The sequence below is a fragment of the Vulpes vulpes genome, chromosome X (genome assembly GCF_048418805.1).
Source record: "Vulpes vulpes isolate BD-2025 chromosome X, VulVul3, whole genome shotgun sequence".
Lineage (NCBI taxonomy): Eukaryota > Metazoa > Chordata > Mammalia > Carnivora > Canidae > Vulpes > Vulpes vulpes.
In genome coordinates, this window is record NC_132796.1 from 14,488,369 (window position 1) to 14,502,289 (window position 13,921).

Genomic DNA, 13,921 nt, shown 5'->3' on the forward strand with positions numbered 1-13,921 from the left:
TTAAAAAGTCCTCTCTGTAATGTTTTAATTTTACTTCTGTTTTAAGATTTCTGAAGCAAATTTTGTTAATTATTAGCATCTGTTAAATCTGGGGGGTTGGTAGCATGCTTATCTGTTATACTAGTGTCTTTACCCTTCTGTATGTGTGAAATATTTAAAATTTTCACAATGTTAACTATTGTGCACATAGTTGTTAAATCTAACTTTACATATGCCAGTGCTTGCTTGGCACTGACCGTACAAAGATGTAGAGCAAGCCGACAATTTGACATGCCAACTTGAAATGTAGTGATGGTAATAGAAGTTGGATGCTCACATGAGAGGTATTAGAAATAGACCTTTTCAGAGATATTCACAAGAGGGAAAGGATGCTAGGAATGTCCTGGGAAAGGTTTGCAGAAGAGTGGGAACAGAATGGGGTCTTGATACTAGCTAGGATCTGTCTAGGGGGTAGGAAGAAGGTTAGCACTCCCAACGGTGAAAAGTGAATGTTGCAAAGTACTGTGGTCACAGAGTGGGACATCCTGGGTGGCCGGCAGAGTGTTGGGTGGGTCTGTACTTCTGGCCCAGGACGGTGAGCTGGCTGGAGCAGGACTCTGCTAAGCTCGAAGCTTCTCCCGATCTGGATCATTCGGCTTATGCCTCCACCTTCCAGGCAAAAAGCAGCCTGCAAAAGGCCTCCAAAAGTCCCTTGAGGAGCCTGGATCTTTCTTTGTGGAGCGTGGGCAGTCCTAGCTTTTCTTAGCTAAGCAGTGACAGGATCCAAGCTGTGATTTAGGCAGTTCAGCTTGGCAACTCCACACAGGATGGACTGAAGGGGAGAAACAGCTAGAGGCAAGAGAAATTGTTGAGGAGACAAAGTCATTGTTGAAAGATACGTGGAGGCAATGGCCTGAACTGGGACTACGGCCGGAAAATGGGGAAAAAATAAAAAGAAACTTGGAAATCGGGGATCCCTGGGTGGCTCAACGGTTTGGCGTCTGCCTTTGGCCCAGGGCGCGATCCTGGAGTCACAGGATCGAGTCCCGCGTCGGGCTCCCGGCATGGAGCCTGCTTCTCTCTCCTCCTGTGTCTCTGCCTCTCTCTCTCTGTCTATCATAAATACATAAATAAATAAATTAAAAAAAAAAAGAAACTTGGAAATCACTGATAGAACACTTGGCAACAGTTGCATCCCAAAGACTAAGGAGGAATTGAAGAGGGCTCCAAAGGTTGGGAGAATAGCGATGCTCTAAGAGGACCCTAAGGGGCATTGGGAGGGGCAGGCAGGTTTGGGAAGATTAGAAGTTCACTTGTATCAATTTTGAGCCTAAAGTGACATCTAAGTGGCCAGTCCTTTCAGCAGGACATTTGAGACTGGGGGATCGGGGGCAAGTCACAGCTGCTGATTCAGATTTAGTTGCTGTTCTAGAAGCCACAGGATTGTATATGCTCTGATGCACCAAAGGCCTTTTCTTGGAGAATAAAAAGTAGGAAGATGCAAGGAATCAGGAAAAAGGAAGCAGTAGAACTGCATCAAAGGGAGAAGCAGATGGGGAAGAGGGTGTGGCCATGCTGATCAACACAAGAGGAGAATCAGGTTTGGCAATTGCTTGCCCACCTAGCATCTTTTGGGCAGGACAGAACTGCGTCCAGAAGTTGCTTCTAAAGGTCTCTAGCTTTCCGTCTGTTCTGGCAAGTCACAAGCACTCAAGACCTTTGAATTTGACCAATCTTCAATTCTCTCAGGAAATTATCATCTTAGCAGTTTTCTCATTTCTCACCTATCTTGAAATGACACTCCCAGTTGTGTCTTCCTCTGTAAATCCCCAGCAGGATTCTTGCCCCTCCATTGGCCATCAAATAAATCCCTCTAAAGAAGATTCTAGAGTTACACACCTGGGTTTAGCTCTAGGCTCCATCAGTCACTCTCTGTAACCTTAAGCCAATGACTAAACATGCCATATTTGATTCAATTTGTATCCCAGGGACCTAGCACAGGGACTAATGTAGTTAAAATTTTTGAGTTGAACCTCTGGCTCTATATGACGCTCCTAATTTGTCTCTGTATTTTCTTTTTTTTAATATTTTATTTATTTATTCATGAGAGACACACAGAGAGAGAGGCAGAGACACAGGCAGAGGGAGAAGCAGGCTCCCTGCAGGCAGCCTGATGTGGGACTCGATCTGGGGACTCTGGGATCACGCCCTGAGCCAAAGGCAGACGCTCAACTGCTGAGCCACCCAGGTGTCCCCAGAGTCTATTCTCTTAACCACTCCACTACCTTTATACAGATGGATACTTTAGACCAACCATGGCGCCAGTCCTGGATCCTTCTCTCTTTTTTTTTTTTTTATAAAATTTTTATTTATTTATGATAGTCATAGAGAGAGAGAGAGGCAGAGACACAGGCAGAGGGAGAAGCAAGCTCTATGCACCGAGAGCCCGATGTGGGATTCGATCCTGGGTCTCCAGGATCACGCCCTGGGCCAAAGGCAGGCGCTAAACCGCTGCGCCACCCAGGGATCCCCCTGGATCCTTCTCACCTGTCCCTGACCTGCTTTTCATCCCAGTTCAGTCTCCCTCTGATTCATAATTCCTAGTTTTCAAGACAATCTAGATTCTGTCTCTGGCCTTTGGAACAAATGTCTGTTTTTGATCTTTCCATTGGAGTCTCTACCGACTCTGACTACATTTGTCCCTCTGGCTCTCCATAAGCCATGTTGCTCCAAACAGGAACCTGGGCCAGATCCCAGACACTCTAAACCTGTTTGCCCTCCTGGTACCCAACCTCCCAAGGCTCCATGCTTTACCTTCTGCCTCAGTCTGACTAAACATCCCATGAACTGTACGCCCCCCTTGCATATGTTGAAGTCCTAACCCCCAGTACCTCAGATTGTGACCTTATTTGGAAATAGGGTCATCACAGATAGAATTAGTTCAGATGAGAGATTATAATGGAGTATGGTGGGCCCCAAATCCAGTATGACTAGTGTCCTGATAAAAAGGGGAAATTTGGACACAGACATACACACAGAGAGAATGCCATGTGAACATGAAGGCAGAGATCGGGGTGATGCATCTACAAACTAAGGAAAGCCAAAGATTGCCAGCAACCCTCCAGAAGCTAGGGGAGAGGTAGGGAATAGAATCTCCTTCCCAGCTCTCAGAAAGAACCAACCTGAGATCAGAAGGATCTCAGACTTCTAGCCTCAAGAGCTGTCAGAGGATAAATTTCTGTTGTTTAAGCCTCTCAGTTTATGGTGCTTTGTTGTGGCCACGTTAGTAAATGTGGTGGAGGAGGATCTATGGCTCTTGAAGGGATACAGCGCTGCGACTGCATGTACTGACCACTGAGTCTCATGGGAAGTGGTGTGAGCATTTCTGTGATGAAAAGAGGCAGGAATGAGGGGACATGACGTACACTGAAGCCCAGTTACAGGGACCAGCTGGCCGTGGCAAAAAGAGCCAGGTCTTGGGCACCTGACTGGCTGAGTGGGTAGAGCAAGTGATTCTTGATCTTGGGGTCATGAATTCAAGCCCCATGTTGGGCACAGAGCTTGCTTAAAAAAAAGTGAAGTGGAGAATGATAGATTGCAACAGTCTATGGCACTTATATGATAGGAGAGCTATTGCAAGTGTTAGGGAGGAGAAAACTGGATTATAAGTATCGTGAGAGTTGTAGATTGGGCCTGACTTGTCATGGTCTCAGGGACTCCAGTGAAGTCTAGTTACTTTTGGAGGCTGGGCTGTGCTGCTTTGAATGTCACTCAGTGTGTAGACTGGATTAAGTGGGGTGCTGACTTTTATGTGGGTGACAAAAGAAGCAAAGTGCACAAAACTGGAAAGAAGGTGTGAGGTCAGGGTTTTTGCCCATGATTTGCACTTTTTATGATGTGGGTATTTGAGTAACAGACACCACTATGAATGGATGCTTTCAACAGGACAAAATCAGGGGAAAAAAAAAAAAGAAAAAGAAAAAGAAAAAAATTAAACATTAAATACAGACAGAGGATTTCCCAAATGGTGTCAGCTTGGCACCACTGCTTCCTCCAATTGTTTAACCATGACTAATTCTTTTCCCCAATTTGACATATTTAATCTGAAATAGAGGCAAAGAAACCTTTCAATTGCTAAGTTAATACAGGCCTGCTTGCTGTCATTTTGGTGGCAGTCACATTATGGTAACAAAGCCTGACACTTTAAAAAGATTTATTTAAAAACTTTAGCTTGGGCCTTGAATTTATGACCCCAAGATTAAGAGTCACATGCTCCACTGACCGGGCCAAACAGGTACCCCAAAACCTGATACTTTCTGAGCTCTAACTAATCTGAGGAAGGTGAAATTATGAGGAAAGCAAGACAGAGGGATTCCTGGGTGGCTCAGTGGGTTAAGCATCTGACTCTTCGTTTCAGCTCAGGTCATAATCTCAGGGTCCTGGGATGGAGCCCAGTGTGGGGCTCCATGGTCAGTGGGAAGTCTGCTTGAGGATTTCTCTCCCTCTGCCCCTTCACCAGCTTGCACTTCCAGAAGCACGTTCATAGAACCCAAATACCAGTTTATGACAGCAGTGTTTCTGTGGAAAAATGTGTTGAAAAGTCTGCCTTGGAATGCCAGGGATTAATCCTCTATAGATTGTCCTCCTCTCTCCTCCCCACATGCAGGGCAGTGGAAGTGGTCACTTCCCTAACCTCAAGGTACAGATGGAAGCTTCTGTGCACAGGAGCAGAGGTATGCAATAATGGTAAGTGGTCAGGGATAGGCTGATAAATGGAACTAGGAGCAGGTCTGGGACCCTGGGGGGCAGTGGGGAGTTGTGACAGGGCACTTTCTGGAGTGTGGGATGCTCTGCCAATCCTCTATTCATTCTTTAGCTGGACCCAATGATGGCCCACGTGCCTCCCTTCCGACTTAACAACCAACGCTTCCAATAACCTTTTTTTTCTTTCTGGTCCATTTTGGAGCAGCACATGGCTTCCAAGTTTCTTCTGTATGTTCTTGTCCCTGAAACGAGCATTTACCACTGTAGAAATTTAATCTACTTTAGAAGAATGGTCAGACTTTGGCTTTCCTTGCATTTTATTTCTTTTGGTGACCAGTTGGATAAAACCTGGGGCTACTGGGCAAGCAGATGATTGAGGAACGGTGACATCACTGAGACCAGTAGGAAGAATATTTGAGTGGTAGAGAAGGGCCACTAGTCCCAAAATATCCTCAAGAGATCACATTTGTTTTAGGGAAGGTGCAAGTTGGGAAAGATCTTCCTTTCCAGATTCCTTGGAGACTAGTGACACTTTAGACAATGTCTTAGTCACAGTTGGGTTAATGGAAAAGCTCGCTATCTACACTGATATCTTGCTAAATTATTCTTTTAAGAATTTATTTATCTGTCAGAGAGAGAGAGAGACCAAGCAGGCAGAACAGCAGGCAGAGGGAGAAGCAGGCTCCCTGCTGTGCAAGAAGCTGGACGCAGGACCCGATCCCAGGACCCTGGGATCATGACCCAAGCCAACGGCAGATGCCCAACTGACTGAATCACCCAGGCACCCTAATATCTTGCTAAATTATAAAATGTCCTTCTACCCCTCATTTCTTCCTATAATGTTCCACTTTCTCTATTGAATATGACATGGATTTTTAGTGAAAAAATAAAATAATAATTGAGATTTGTCAAAGGTTGCATTCCCTAGGAAGCACACTCTGAGATGGGCATAGGATGTTTATTAGAGAGTGTTCTTGGGATCAACCCCTGTGGAAGGGAGGCGTAGGCAGCAGGACTGGGAAGACGAAAAAGTCCATCTGTCATACAAGCCCAACCACAGCCTGGAGGAAGTTCTGGAGCTTTGTTCTGGGTTGGGCCAAGATGGCCAGACCTTTATAACCTTGTATCCATCCGTCATTGGATGCAGGCCACCTGGGCCAGGTGGCTCTCTGAAGCTGCGGCTCTTCTTCAAATGGCCGATAGCTCGAGGCTGCCTGCCAACAGCACTCCCAGCTGCTGGGGCAACAGGCCCTTCCCTGAAGGGGGCTTGGCAATGTGCACCAAGATATCGATCGAGACACTCAAAATAAAAAAGGATGATGGGGCGCCTGGCTGGCTCAGTCAGTAAAGCATGTGACTCTTGATCTCGGTGTTGTGAGCCCCATGTTGGGTGTAGAGATTACTCAAAAATAAAATCTTTAAGAGAAAAAAAGGATGATACAACTAAGGACTCTATGGGGTAAAATAAAAAAGCACACCTGCTTAAATTGCTATTCCTGCCTGCACTAATTCATTCAACAGGAGGAGCAATAGACTGCTTTCCAAGGGCCAACCAGTTCACCTAGGCTGAGTACAGAGGCTAGATGGAGACGGAGTCTTCTGGATTTCTCCCCTAGCAACCTCCAGCAGTTATGCCTTGACAGTCAGAAAAAAAGAAAAGCCTGTCTCTCTTCAATATTTATTTCTAAGAAAAGAGGTGAATTGAATTATTTATTTATTCTATGAAGGCAACTTATATTTAATGTAAAAAAAAAAAAAGTACAGTACCACAAGCCCACTGACCAGAAATAATCAGAGAATCATTGTCAACATTTCAGCATATTGGGAATCCCTGGGTGGCCCAGCGGTTGGGCGCCTGCCTTCGGCCCAGGGTGTGATCCTGGAGACCCGGGATCGAGTCCCACGTCGGGCTCCCTGCATGGAGCCTGCTTCTCCCTCTGTCTGTGTCTCTGCCCCTCTCTCGCTCTTTGTGTCTCTCATGAATAAATAAATAAAATCTTAAAAAAAAATTTCAGCATATTTTTCTAATCTTCTCTAATCTTTATATAAACAAACAAACATCTATTTTTCCCCCTGTAGTTGAGCTCACGCTGGACTTCTGGGAGGCAGCAGTGTGTTGTGATTAAGAACAAGAACTCTGGGGACGCGTGGTTGGCTCAGCGGTTGAGCGTTCGCCTTTGGCTCAGAGCATGATCTTGGTCCAGGGATCAAGTCCCACATCGGGCTTCCTGCAGGGAGTCTGCTTCTCTCTCTGCCTGTGTGTGTGTCTCTCTCTGTTTCTCTCATGAATAAATAAATAAAATCTTAAAAAAAAAAAAAAAAGGCTCCACTTTCTTACCTGTGATGTGGAGATAACACTTGTCCCATAGGGTTTCTGTGAGAATTATTATCTTGTTAAATGAGATGATGTATGTACAATGCCTACACATGGTAATCACCCCCCAAATGGCAGTTTTTACTGTCACATAAGTTTTGCTTTTTTTTTCACCAAACATTACATCATAGTTTCCCCATGTCATTAAAAAAACCCTTTGTTGGGACTCCTGGGTGGCTCAGTGGTTGAGCGTCTGCCTTCAGCTCAGGTCATGATCCTGGGGTCCTGGGATCGAGTTTCGCATCAGGCTCCCCGTGGAGAAGCCTGCTTCTCCCTCTGCCTATGTCTCTGCCTCTTTCTGTGTGTCTCTCATGAATAAATAAATAATATCTTTTTAAAAAACCTGAAACAACCCTTTGTTGAGGACACCATAGGGTTCTTGCAATGTCAGTGGGAATACAGGTGCTTGACTTCCTGCAAGTAGAACAGCAGTCAGAACTCCAGCCACCCAGCAGCACAGCATTCTGGGTTCAGGAGAACCACACTTGCCCTTTTACTTTCCAGTCTGAAGAGTGGTAAGGCTTCCTGATTACACACAACATATTAGTAGCCGTTTATAGGCTGGTTTCAATCAATTCATCAGGTGTTTTCCCCAGAGCTACTTTTGAAAGGGAGAGGGTAGGAACATATACAAGGCACTGAATCTGGGATGATGTAGACCCTGGAAAGGGAAGAAAAGGAGCAAAAGAGGGAGGCTGGGGGCCCTAACAGGAATACAATTCCATGATCTTACTTTGTGTAAATGCATTCATCATTATAGATAAAGTTTCCAAAGGGGAGTGAGATATTGCAACCATTTAAGTGATATATTTAGTTAGGTACTCTTTTGCTTGGAAGCCAGTGAATAGACAACAAGGTACATTGAAATCTCCTATCCACAAAGTCTTGAAGTTTTATCTTTTACACTAGTGAAATTGATTAGTTAAAAAATAAACTTGGGTTTTGTTTTTCTCTGGTTAGGCTATGGGATGTTTTTAGGAGTTGATTGCCTTGCTTGTGAATCAGTAAAGTAACAGACTTTTCTTGCTTTTCTCGCAATTACTTTTTTTTTAAGATTTTATTTATTCATTCATAGAGACGCAGAGAGAGAGAGAGAGAGAGAGAGAGAGAGAGAGGCAGAGACACAGGCAGAGGGAGAAGCAGGCGCCAAGCAGGGAGCCTGATGTGGGACTTGATCCCGGGTCTCTAGGATCACGCCCTGGGTTGAAGGCAGCGCTAAACCGCTGGGCCACTGGGACTGCCCTCACAATTGCTTTTTGATTATGTTCGTGTTTATTAGCAGTTTGGAGGAGAAATAATAAGGAAAATATAGCTTATGATGATTGGCTGCTTCATTTATATATCCCCACTGTGATAAGTACAGTGTTTTCTATATCATAGGCTCTCATTAATCTTTGTTGGATGGATGAACTCAAGCCAACCTGGCCATTTGCTAGTAATTTTCATGAAAAAAAGGTTTCATATGTGAGAGACTACCAAAATTGGTTTAAGTAAAATAGTTGGATTATTGATAGGTATCAGTTGGTTGCAATCTCTGCCTCTTATTGCTGCATGACTACCTGTAGATGCAGTGGCTTCCGATTATTTATTTTGATTATAAATCTCAATTTGAGTAGGGCTTGGTGTGGACTGCTTGTCTCTATTTCAGGCAGAATCAACTGGGATGGCTGAAGAGCCACTAGGGCCGGAGGGTACACTTCCAAAGGTGACTCATTCACATACATGGTATGCTGAAACTGGGTGTTAGTTCCTTCCATCTCGGTAGCATGTCTGGGCTTTCTCACACAGTGTAGCTCCATAAAAACAATGAACTCCCCAAAAGAACCGAGCAGAAGCTATATTGCCTTTTTTAACCTGGCCTTGGAAATCACACAATGTCATTTTCATCACAATTATAAGCCAGCCAAGATTCAAGGGGAGGGGACATAGACCCCCCCCCACCTTCTCTATGGGAAGAGTGTCAAAGTTACATTGTAAGAAGGACATGTGGGATGAGAGGTATTGTTGCAGCCACCTTTGGAAAATACAGTTTGCTCTAGGGATTATTTATGATCCTCTGTCATACCCCCAATTTCCCACATTTAAAATTTTTTTTTGGGCAGCCCCAGTGGCACAGCGGTTTAGCGCTGCCTGCAGCCCAGGGTATGATCCTGGAGACCCTGGATCAAGTCCCACGTCAGGCTCTCTGCACGGAGCCTGCTTCTCCCTCTGCCTGTGTCTCTGCCTCTCTCTCTCTCTCTCTCTCTCTCTCTGTGTGTGTCTCTATGAATAAATAAAGTCTTTAAAAAAATTGTTTTTTCTATTTGTCTTTTTTTTTTTGGAGATTTTATTTTTGAGTAATCTCTACACCCAGCTTGGGGCTCAAACCTCCAACCCTGAGATCAAGAGTTGCACATTCTACCAGCTAAGCCAGCTGAGTGCTATTTGTTTTTATGATTTTTTTTCCAACTGCCCCCTCTAGTCTTGGTAGCTGTAATAGCTCAGAAGCTAACATTCTTTTTTTTTTTTTTTTAAAGTCTATACCCAGGATGAGACTTGAACTCACAGCCCCAGATTAAGAGTCACATGCTCTACCGACTGAGCCATCCAGGTGCCCCTCAGAAACTACCATTCTATAAAATACCTTTTACGTGGAAGATTGATTTTCTGGTACACGGAAGGCATATGCTGAGCAACTTCTAGGATAGGGGTGTATCCAGCTAGGTTTATTCTTCTATATATATATATATATATATATATATATATATATATATATCCATATACTTCCATATAATTCTTACTTCTACCTAGTTTGAAGAAGAGAGTAACATAGGTAGGCATAGCCCTAAATATAAGAAATAAAATAAATGAGAAGGGATAGATAGATAGATAGATAGATAGATAGATGATAGATAGATAGATAGCCTGGGGCAGCTTTAAGTCAATTTTTGGAAGGTTCTGTGGTGCGGGTGATGGTGGATTTAGCTAAAAATCCTACAGACATGTACAATAATAAGTGGTCTCTATTTTGGGGTTATCATGGCAATGCAAGTTAATGATTTATGTCGTGTGTGTGTGTGTGTGTGTTTGTAACTGGTCCTAGTTAAGCTGGAATACTAAGGCCAGTTAGCAGTGATTCAGTCATAACTTTGAGTGAAATCCTGAACAAAATCATAAAGCAACATACATATTTCCATCAAAGTAGCATTTTTCCTGACATTTTATTTTAGGATTTTATTTATTTATTAGAGGAGAGAGAGAGAGAGAAAGAGAGAGACAAGCAGACTCTGCCAGAACAAAGCCCAATGCGGGGCTTGACCCCAGGACCCTGGGATCACCACCTCAGCCAAAACCAAGAGTCAGACGCTTAACCAACTGAGCCACCCAGGCGCTCCTTCCCTGACATTTTTATCAAAATGTTCAAAATACTAAAAATTGAAAGAAATGCATGGTGAACATCCACATACCTACCACCCAGATTCTATATTAGCATTTTATTTTATTTGCTTTATCTCCTATCTATCCATTCATCCATCCTTCTATTCCTCCACAAATCCATCTTGCTTTTTTATACATTACAAAGTAACTTACAGTCATTAGCAGGCATGTTTTGAGTTCTGTTTAAAAATGTGGACAGCTTTCTTTTTATTTCAATCTTGTATTTGACAAATATAGAAAATCAGGTGGGCTTGATCTTTTGTCATTGTATTAAAAATGAAATCTATGAGAATTTAGTGGAGAAGTTGCTGGAGAAACAAACTCTGTAAAGATTGTGTTCTGTGATGCATATTATTTAATGTGCTTCAGATCATATCTTTGCTTTTGCTTGAGAATGTAATAAAAACTTACACATTTTGAACTGAATAATTGTGTTCCTTGATAGCGAAAAGGCTATCATTTTTCATTTTCTTTTCATTGTATCTTTTTATTTCCTTAAGCATGTTGGAAACCATATTGGATTTATATCTGTAAAGCTGGTTAAGAATTTCTTTTAGAGAAACGAAATCAATACTTGAGACAATTGTACAAGTAGATCAGGTTCACTTCACAGTGTCTACACTTTTTTGTTCCAACCTGCCTCCTCCAAATGCTATAGCCTCAATTTACCTAGCCACTTTTGTGTTCATCCTTTTGTTCTTCAGGTAATTGTCTAAATTGTTAATTTTCCTCTATTGTGCATCAACATGGCACAAAATGATGTGGGAACTCATTGACCAGTTCACTGATTTCATTCATTCATTGAGCAAATGCTTATTGAGCATCAGGTCTTGTCCTGGGCATTGGCAAAACAAAAATGAATAAGACATAATGTTTATTTTCAATGCAAAGCCATTAATACGGTACACCGATCAACACAGGTGACAAAACTGGATAATTGAAGCCTGTTGGAAGATTTTTTCCCACTTTTCCAAGGACAGTAGCTATTGCTCTTGACCCAGTCTCTGCTTTATGTCATGTAGATATCGAATAAAATTATACACCAAAGAGCAATGTTTGCTAATGACTCATTATTGTATTAGAACATTTTAAGAGAGTGAGAATTGTTTTATGGATCTGAAAAGAAGCAAGATCAATATGTTTTTCACTGTGTGTTTTTATATAACTAGCCCAGAATTTCAAGGTACCTTATAAGAAGCCTGTAAAATTGCATTGAATCAGGTCTGATATTAAACCTAGGAAATGAAAGGCACAGCCATTTTATTACTTTTTAATACTTAGACTCTACAAACTCATTTGTTTTCTTTATAAATTAAATGCCGTGTGTGTTTTTAATTTTTCCATTTTTAATTAAAATCTTGAGATAAATAATATATATACTGTATACTACATCTCAGTCTATCTGCATATATTCAAGGAAAGGGCATTGTTTGTAGTCATTTTAAACTTTCAAAACCTTTTGAGGGAGGATATTAGTAAGGTGCTTATCAAGTCGCCTCACATTCGAGCTAAGCAAGTAAGCAAAGGACAAAAATGAGGTGGACAACAATGTTTCCTCCCTTGCATAGCTTCATGCACATCCTTATCAATCAATTCCCATGAGAAGATGGTAACTTTGGCCTGAATGTCTTTGAAAAGCAGGGAAAAAAATCTTTCCTGTGGAACTGCTGTGGGTGTAAATGAGACAGTATAAGGAAAGTTCCTGGCACATAGCACGGTTACAGAAATGGTTTCTATTGCTGAGAGGGTAAAGCTTAGAGGATAAGGATTAGGCTTCTGGAGTCAGTCACCTTGTCCACATAGTGGTTCCACCGCTTACTGACTAAGGAAGCTTGGCCAAGTTATGAAAGCCTTGTCTATAAAGTGGAGATGGGATCCACTTGCATTAGCTACTCATTGCTTCACAACCAATTAATCCAACATTTAGTGGCTTAAAACAAGAAACATTTGTCATCACATAGTTTCTGTGGGTCAGGAATTCAGGAATGGCTTAGCTGGCTTGTTCTGGCTCAGGATCTCACACGAGGTTGCACTTACCTGAAGGCTTGACTGGGGCTGGAGGAACTGCTTTCAAGATGATGCACTCCCATGGCTGCTGGCAGTTTCTCCCTGGCTGTTGATAGGAGGCTTCATTCAGTTCCCTCACCCCATGTTCTTTCCATAGGGAGTCTTGAGAGTATCTCCACAACCTGTAGGTGGCTTTCCCCATAGCAAGTGATCCAAAGGAACGAGGAAGAAGCTGCAAAACCTTTTATGGCTTAATCTCAGGTCATGACCCTCTATGACCATCACTTCTGCCATATTTTATTTGTTAGGAGTGACTAAGTGTAGTCCACACACAAAGGAAGGGGGAATTTAGCTTTATGTTTTAAAGGGAGTAGTAGGGGGGGAAATTTGTGGGGGTACCTTAAACCCCTGACACAACTTCATATAAATATCGAGAGAATTAAATGAGGTAATACATGCAAAATGCTCAGCACAATGCCTGGTACAAAGTAAGCACTCGATAAATGTTGATTAATATTCTTTCTTTCTTTCTTTCTTTCTTTCTTTCTTTCTTTCTTTCTTTCGAGAGTGTGCATGCAGGGGAGGGGCACAGGGAGAGAGAGAATCCCAAGCAGGCTCTACAGTCAGCATGAAGCCCAACACCAGGCTCAATCTCATGACCTTGAGATCATGACCCAAGCTGAAACCAAGAGTTGGATGCCTAACTGACCAAGCCACCCAGGCACCCTTGATTAATACCATTTCTAAAGGAAGATGAAGGGACGCCTGGAAGATGAAGGGAGCCAACCTCTGGGTGGCTCAGAGGTTGAGCGTCTGCCTTCGGCCCAGGGTGTGATCCCAGAGTCCCAGGATTGAGTCCCACATTGGGCTCCTTGAATGGAGCCTGCTTCTCCCTCTGCCTATGTCTCTGCCTCTCTCTCTCTGTCGCTCATGAATAAATAAAATATTAAAAAATAAAATAAAGGAAGATGAATAGACTGCTGTTTGGCTAGGGAAATATGGTTTCATCTGGATTAAGAGACTAACATATGAAAAAATGATTTATTGATATCTAAAAGTTGTGTAGAGTTATGAATGTTCCATAGAAAGAGGTATCTGAGGCAACCAGTGTTTGTGACATACTCCTCTGGCTTTAAGTCTCTTTCATAATTTTGTGCCTTGTGTTAGAGAAGAAAGGGAATTGGATATTGGGAACTGCCTTTATGCCTAAAATCATCAGGTTTGGAATATATAGAACTATTTTTCACTATTTTCCTGTTGCTATCTATAAATTAGCTGGCTCTTTTCTTACAAAGCCAAAGACAGCACATCTCTATTATCTTATTAGATATTCCTCTCGAAATAAAAAGCCCTTCTACATCAGTAACAACATCTATTAGC